Here is an 8422-nt window from a genome sequence, read left to right on the forward strand (position 1 = left end):
ATGAAAAAAGTATGCAAAAAACTCATTAATATTGCACATTGATTACGTGTTGAAACATGATTTGAAATATTCTGTTAAATAAAATATTAAATTAATTTCACTTTTTCTTTACTTCTTTTAACGTAGCTATTAGCAAACTTGGTTATATATGTAGCTTACTATATATATATATATGTAGCTTACATTATATTTCTATTGGTAGCATAGCTCTCATATCTTCACATTCTTCTTCAAGATTGATTTAAGAAATCTAAATTTTGGTGGCATTGTTTGTTGTGGGTTTTTTTGGTTGCATTGTTAATGCATGGGATTTTGTCATCTTTAAAAAATCACTTCATTAATCTTCAAAATCCACTGAGGGAGGCAGCAGAGTTTAGATCAAGCATGACATAGCTAATGTGCCATTTGTCTTATAATTTATTTTGCAGGAATCAAGGAAGATATGATTATTTTTTAAAATCTTCATGACTCATGCTTGAAAAAGAAATGGAATTGCAATTTCTTGTTTCCAAACATTTGTTACCAAGTTTCCAGATACTTAATTCTAATAATTAAACAACTGTTTGGAAAAGACAGAACATAATCTGGTCTAACTGTTGGATGCTTCTAGTAGTTACTATGTGTGCAAAGTGAATAATGGCCCAGGAGGTAACAGTAATCAAATGTGTCTCAATTTTAGCCTGAAGTGTCTCTTGGTAGATTTCCAGCTACAGGGTTTAGGATCTGGTAGAGTTATTTCATGGAGTATGGTCTTTTATTAGGACTAAGTACATGAGATTCTCTGCAACCACACCTTGTGACGAGACAGGTGTGGGGATATGTGTTCAAGGCTGTAGTAAAGACATGGAAAGACCACAGTTCCTGGGGCCTTCATAGGTGTCCCAACATCTCTCAGTACCAGGAATTACCAAAGATTGAACTCTGAACATCGCTTAATTCTGGGCATGAGGGAGGGAGGAGCTCTGAAAGGTCCTGATTTTGATTGGATCCGCTTGAACAGTAACTTTCTGCTTTCCTGAAGGAAATTAACTGGTATTTTCAGTATGTGTGATCCCCTCTGTCCATGCTGATAAAAGCTTGCTGGGTAGACCCTCATCACCAGAAGCTGAAGTCATAATATACAGACAGATATGGAAAGAACAGTGATATTAATCATAATACAGAAAAATTAGATTTCTTTCTGTTAGGCATCTTACCTCAGTTAGCTAACTTAGTCCTGAAACACAGTTATTATTATGTCCCACATTTTAATGATGATAAAGAAGAGATACAGAAGGGTTAAGTAGCATACTCACATTCCCACAGATTAAAAGTCAATCACAAAAGTGATTTATTTCCTTTCACCAAAGCAGGGTCAATCATTATGAGGTACTCTCTCTAACAAACTGTGCACTTGGCCTCCATTTGACTGAAAGATAAAGAAATTAATGGTAGAAAGCAGAAAATACAGAAGTCACTGTGTCAGTGAAAACCAAGACCAGTTGCTGTCAGAAGCCACATGCTCTACTTAGAAGGAAGGTCCTAGGGAAAATCCTCTTGACGTACCAGCCGCGTCCCATACTCTCACTCCCTTCAGTGACTGTTGTGTGACTGGAATGATGCAGGAGGGATTCAGTGAGGAGGAGGATGCATGATTGCAGGGCTGAAGTCTCTCCCAGGACCAAGGAAAGAAAAGTGACTACAGAAATGATTACTGCTTCTTCCTGCAGGTACTTGGCTTCATGGGGACAGTCTTCTAGATGAGTGGGTCACACACTTAAGATTCCTACCTGCCTCTGAGAGATGAGCAACTCTAGAGATAGGAATGGGACAGGCAGACATGGTGGGAAATGCAGTTTAGTCCAGGGCACAAACAGTTTGATATGACTGAACTGCAGAGTAGACTGAGAGGGATAAAACTCCATGTCTGGCAGAGGGTAGACCATAAGAAGCCTTCTCTACCAGCACTACTCAGTATGGCCCACAGACCTGCAATAGCAGTCTCATGGAGGGGACTGTTAAAAGTGCAAGTTATGCTGAGTGAAATAAGTCAAGCAGAGACAGTCAAGTATCATATGGTCTCACTTACTTGTGGAGCATAAGCAATAACATGGAGGATACTGGGAGAAGAAGAGGAGAAGTGAGTTGGGGGAAATCGGAGGGGGAGACAAACCATGAAAGACTGTAGACTCTGAGAAACAAACTGAGGGTTTTGGAGGGGAGGGGGTAGGGGGTTGGGAGAGCCTGGTCGTGGGTATTATGGAGGGCACATATTGCATGGGGCACTGGGTGTGGTGCACAAACAATGAATTTTGGAACACTGAAAAAAAATTAAATTAAATTAAATGGGGGGAAAAAAAGAGCAAGTTCTTGGGGCCTACCTCCACCCTCCTGAATCAGAATCTGAAGCTCCACAACCTGTCTTTTGGCAGTTTCTCCAGGGAACACTTCCATATGCAAAAGTTTGGTTAAAACAAACAAACAAACAAAACAAAACTGTTGTTTCATTTCCAAGTTTTGGTTCTTTCTGAATGAAACATTACAACTCTGAGTTTGTCTGCATTACTAAGACTGACTCTGCAAGTTGGCAAATCCATTACATAGGTTTACTCATGTTAACCTTGAATGGCACACATAGAGAACAGACCAAATTCAGGACAGCAAAGATTTCAGAAACTACCAATATTGAGACGATAACCCATAGAAGGAGAGGCAAAAAATCAGAAAACCCCAATACTAGGAATCTTTGAAACATGCATTTAAATAATGCATGGTTCAAAGAGAAAATTACAGGAATATTAGAAAATACTTTGAATTGAATGAAATTGAAAATACAATATTATAAAAAACTGGGATATGCTGAAGCACCGCACAGATGGAACTTTATTACATTAATGTTTACATTAAAAAGAGAAGAAAAGTTTCCAATGACCTAAGCTTGCACCTTAAGAAAATAGGGAAAAGAAAAAAAAAAAAAGAAAGAAAAGAAAAAAGCAAATTAAAATCAAAGCAAACAGGGATGCCTGGGTGGTAAGTCGGTTAAGAGTCTGCCTTCAACTCAGGTCATGATCCAGGGTCCTGGGATTGAGCCTCAAGTCAACCACCCTGCTCAGTGGAGAGCCTGTGTCTCCCTCTCCTTCTGCCCCTTCCCCCTGCTGATGTTTTCTTTCTCATTTGGTCTCACTCTTTCTATCTCATACAAATAAATAAAATCTTAAAAAACAAAACAAACCTCAAAGCAAACAGAAGGAGGGAAAAATAACAATAAAAGCAGAAATCATTAAAATTTAAAACAAGAAAATAACATTGAAAACAGGTTCTTTGATAAGATTTTTTAAAAAATATTTATATATTTTAGAGAGAGGATGCGAGCAAGAGAGCAGGGACAGAGGGAGTGGGAATCTGAAGCAGTCTCCACACTGAATGCAGAACCCGACATGGGGCTCAATCTCACAATCCTGAAATCATGACCTGTAACAAAACCGAGAATCAGACGCTTAATTGACTGAGCCACCATGTGCCCTTCAAAAAGACTTTTAAAATCGATCAGATTCTAGTCACTCTGACTAGGAAATTTATATAAATTATCAACATCTGGAAAGAAATATGTTCTAGAGACATTAAAATGTTAATAAGGGAATATTATTCATCATCTAGTAAAAGTGAAAATATAAATAAAAGAGACAAAATCTTTAAGAAACACAAACTACCAAAGCTCCCTTGGGAAGAAATAGATGATTTGAATATTCTGTCTCTGTTAAAAAAAATTAAATGCTTTCTTAAAACTCTTCTAACAATGAAAATTCCAGGCCCAGGATGGCTTTACTGGAAAATTCTGTCAAATAGTTAAGGAAGAAATAATAATAATTTGACATAAAAATGTTCTAAAAAACAGAAGAGAAGGAAATACTTCCCTAATCATTCTATCATGACCCTGAAGTCAAAACCAGATATGACCATACCTATCACAACAGGAGACACAAAAATCCTCAAAAATAATTCTTCATATCATCATCATCATCATTATCATCATCATTAATATCATAGCAACAAATCAAATTCAGTAACACAGAATAGGAATCATGAATTATGACCAAATGCCATTCACCTTCAGAATTCAAAGTTGGGTCAATTTTTGAATATCAATCTATAGCAGTTATTATATCAAGAGACTAAAGAAAATAAAACCTATGATCATTTCAATAGATGCAGGAAATGTAAAGTTTCACACCCATTTATGATTATAAAATCTCAGTGAACTAAAAATAGAGGTGAACTTAGTTAACCCAATAAAGAATATCTTTAAAAAATTAAAATCTATAAGAAACATCATAATTAATAATAAAAGAAGGAATGAATGTTTCCCCTTAAAATTACGTTCTCACCATCCCTATTCAACAACACATTGGAAGTCTTAGGTAATACAATAAGGGAAGGAAAACAAAAAGAAAAAAGGTCTACAGACTGGAAGGAAGAAATATTTATGTCAACAATCGCAAGGAATCTAAAAATAGTCCACTGGAACTAATGAGTAAATTTAATAAGGAGATAAGATACAATGTAAATAATCAAAAATAAATTCTATTTCTTTGTATTGCAAATGAACAATTGACAAATTTTAATTTAAAAATCAATACTCTTCATAATAGAACTAAAAACAAGCATGAAATATTTATGTATAAATTCATCCAAATATGTACAGTGCTTGTGTACTGAAAACTACAAATCACTTCATAAATAGGAAGTGTCAGTGTTGTTAAGTACTCAAATTCTTTGCCAGCTGATCTATAGATTCAATGCAATCCCAAAGAAAATCCCTGAAGGAGATATATATATATATATATATATATATATATATATATACACACACACACACACACACACACACACACCTATGCATATATATATACATAGGTATATATGTGTATATATATATATTCATATTCTTAATATTGACAAACTGTAAAACTTACATTGAAAATAAAAAGAACTAGAGTAGCTCAAAGAATTTTGGGCAGGAAGAACAAAGTGGAGGACTCATGCTATCTGATTTCAAGACTTACTATAAAGCTACAGTAGGTTTTGATGAAGAATAGACACAAAAACAAAAGGAACAGAATAGTGTGCAGAAGTAGATTTACACCATGTATATATGGACCATTGATCTTTGGTGAAGTACAAAGACAATTCAGAGGGGAAAGGCAGTCTTTTCAACAAAAGTTGTTCTAACAGTTGTAATTCAAGTGCAAAATAAATAAACCTTGACCCACACTTGGCACTATATTCAAAAACTAACTCGGGCACCTGGGTGGCTCAGAGGGTTAAGCCTCTGCCTTCAGCTCAGGTCATGACATCAGGGTCCTGGGATCGAGGCCCACATCAGGCTTTCTGCTTGGCAGGGAGCCTGCTTCCCCACTCTCTGTCTGCCTGTCTCTATGCCTACTTGTGATCTCTCTCTGTCAAATAAATGAATAAAATCTTTAAAAAAAAAAACTAACTCAAAATAAATTGTGTAAAAGCTAAAATGAGAAAACGTATAGAAGAAAACATACAGAACTTCTAACTGCATATTTGGTAGAATTGCTTAGATTATGATCCCAAAAATCCAATACATAAAAGGGAAAACTTTGATAATAACATTTTATCAATTTAAAAACTTCTGCTCTATATAGACACTGTTAAGAAAACAAAGGAAGCCAGGGGCTGCTGGGTGGTCCTGTTGGTTAAGTGTCTTCCTTTGGCTCAGGTCATGATCCCAGTGTCCTTCAATCTAGCCCCAAGGTGGGCACTCCACTCAGCAGGGAGCCTACTTCTCCTTCGCCCTCTCTCTGCCACTCTCCCTGCTTGTGCTCTCAATCTCTCTCTCCCTATAATAAATAAATAAAATCTTTTTTAAAATAGGAAAGAAAATGAAGGAAGCCAAAATTGAGAGAAAATATTTACAAAACATATATTTTAGGAGGGATTTGTTATTCTTTCAGAATATTTTAAAAAACTCACAAAATTCCAAAAAAGAAAAACGAGCTTGCTTCAGTAGCATGTGCACTAACAACTAGAAAGATACAGAGAAGAATAACATGGCCCCTGCGTGAATGACTCACAAATTCATGTAATGTTCCATATTTTTACTGGATGAAAGTGGCAAAAGGTGTAAGTTTCCAGTGATTAGATAAATAAGTATTGGGAATGTAATGTACAACATGAAGACTATACGTAACACTGTTGTTGGTGCATTTGAAAGTTACTAAGAAAGTTGATCATAAAGTTCTCATCACAAGGATAAAACTTTTTTTTTTCCTTTTTCTTAAAATCTATGTGTAATCTTAACTGAACCCACGTGAGTTTGCTCCTTGGTCAGTCAAAAACTGAACCAGGTGAGTTGTCCCCAGAAGAAAATTTTATTTGCAGTGAAGGAGATCACAGGGAATGGCTTCCAAAGCCCTGACTCTTCCAGAGGGTGAATGGGTGGGTTCCTTTTGATTAGGGTTTGGATGAATGTCTTCTTATTGTATGCAGAGGTGGGCATAAGGTCCTGCATGTGCCTTAAGGAAATAGCCTACACACATACTGTAGGTTATGTAAATGAGGCTTGTGTTCCTCCTTGGGTGGAGATTTCAGTATTATAATGAGGTAAACATAACTGTAGGTCATTCCAAGCTACATTCCGAGGTCCATCTGCATAGACGTGAGTTGAGGGGTGGGGGTAAACTCAAAGAATCTGGGTTGTTTGGACCAGCAGGTGGTCTTATCAGTCACCATCATCTTTGGGGAGGACTGGTTTCTGGTTTCATTAGCCTGAATTAACAGAAAAGCCTGAAAGAAGAGCTTAGGGAATGTAAGAGGTTAGTGAGCACAAGCAGGTGGGCAGTAAAGGCCAGGTCTTGGGGTCTAGGTGGTGACAAGATGATCAATGTAACTAAACTTAATGTGGTCATCATTTCACAATATATGCAGGTCAAGTCATTGCACATACAACTTAAACTTACATAATACTGTACATCAAGTATGTCTCAATAAAACTGGAGGAAAAAGAAAAGAAATGAAAAGAAAAGTTCAACTAGAAAATGGCAAAATATGATCCCCTGGGTGGCTCAGTCCATTAAGCATCTGCCTTCAGCTCAGGTCATGATCTTGAAGTCTTAGGATCGAGTCCCACATTGGGGTCCTTGCTCAGCCAGAGTCTGCTTCTCTCTCTGCCTCTGCCTCTGCTCATGCGCTCTCTCTCTAATAAATAAATAAAATCTTCTTTAAAATGGAAAGGTATTTATATAGATACCTCATCGAAGAAGATTTGAATTTAGTTAAAAAAAAAGATGTACAAAAAGATGGCCAACATCACTAATAATTAGTAAATGCAAATTAAAAGTACAATGAACTCTACACACTTGTTAGAATGGCTAAAAAGCGAAACAAAATTAAAGAACAAAACAGAGCAACTGGAAGCTTCATACATTATTTTTGTGAATTCAAAAATGATGTCACTACTTTGGAAAAAAACTTGATGATTTCTTATAAAGTTCAACATACAGTTACCATACAATGTATCAACCCTGCTCTTGGAGATTTTTCCAAGAGAAATAAAAGCATATGCTCACACAACACTTGTACATAAATATTTAGAGCTGCTTTATTCATAGTTGCCAAAAAAATACTGGGAATAACCTGCATGTATTTCAGTCAGTGAATGGATAAGCAAATCCATTTACTTGCTTTTCATGAAATACTACTCAAAAATATGAAGGAAAAAAAAATATGAAGGAAAACTACTGTTACACACCTATATTCTCAGTGAAAAAAGTTAGACTCAAAATGTTATAATTCAATTTATATGATGTTCAATATTATATGTATTACACACCAAAACTATATACAGGTAAGTAAATAGGTCAGAGCTACCAGGAGCTAGGGTTTGGGGATGTGATACCTATAAAGTATATCAGGGAATGTTGGAAAGTGAAAAAATGGTTCTGTGTCTTTTTAAGGATTTTTATTTATTTATTTGACAGACAGAGACCACAAGTAAGTAGAGAGGCAGGCAGAGAGAGAGGAAGGGAAGTAAGTTCCCTACTGACCAGAGATCCTGATGTGGGGCTCGATTCCGTGACCCTGGGATCATGACCTGAGCCAAAGGTAGAGGCTTTAACCCACTGAGCCACCCAGGCACCCCATGGTTCTGTATTTTTATTGTGGTGGAGGATATATGACAGCATGTATTTATCAAAACTCATAGAACTATATATCTACCATGACAGATTTTACTATAGTTAAGATATACTACAATTTTAAAAATTAAGAGGAATAAAAAGTAATTAATTTTTTTTTAAGATCTTATTTATTTGACAGACAGAGATAACAAGTAGTCAGAGAGGCAGTCGCGGGGTGGGGGAGAAACAGGCTCCCTACTGAAAAGAGCCCAATGCGGGGCTTGATCCCAGGACCTTGA

The 8422-nt window shown here is 36.4% G+C and overlaps 1 non-coding gene across 1 annotated transcript; it reads left to right on the forward strand.

Moving 5' to 3' along the window:
• Positions 1-6004: 6004 nt before the first annotated feature.
• Positions 6005-6106, forward strand: LOC116868816. Its single transcript, XR_004382896.1, has one exon. It is a non-coding gene; the product is annotated as a U6 spliceosomal RNA (small nuclear RNA).
• The last annotated feature ends 2316 nt before the right edge of the window (positions 6107-8422 follow it).

This window comes from Lontra canadensis, unplaced genomic scaffold, assembly GCF_010015895.1.
Source record: "Lontra canadensis isolate GAN:19392208 unplaced genomic scaffold, GSC_riverotter_1.0 scaffold16, whole genome shotgun sequence".
NCBI classification, from domain to species: Eukaryota; Metazoa; Chordata; class Mammalia; order Carnivora; family Mustelidae; genus Lontra; species Lontra canadensis.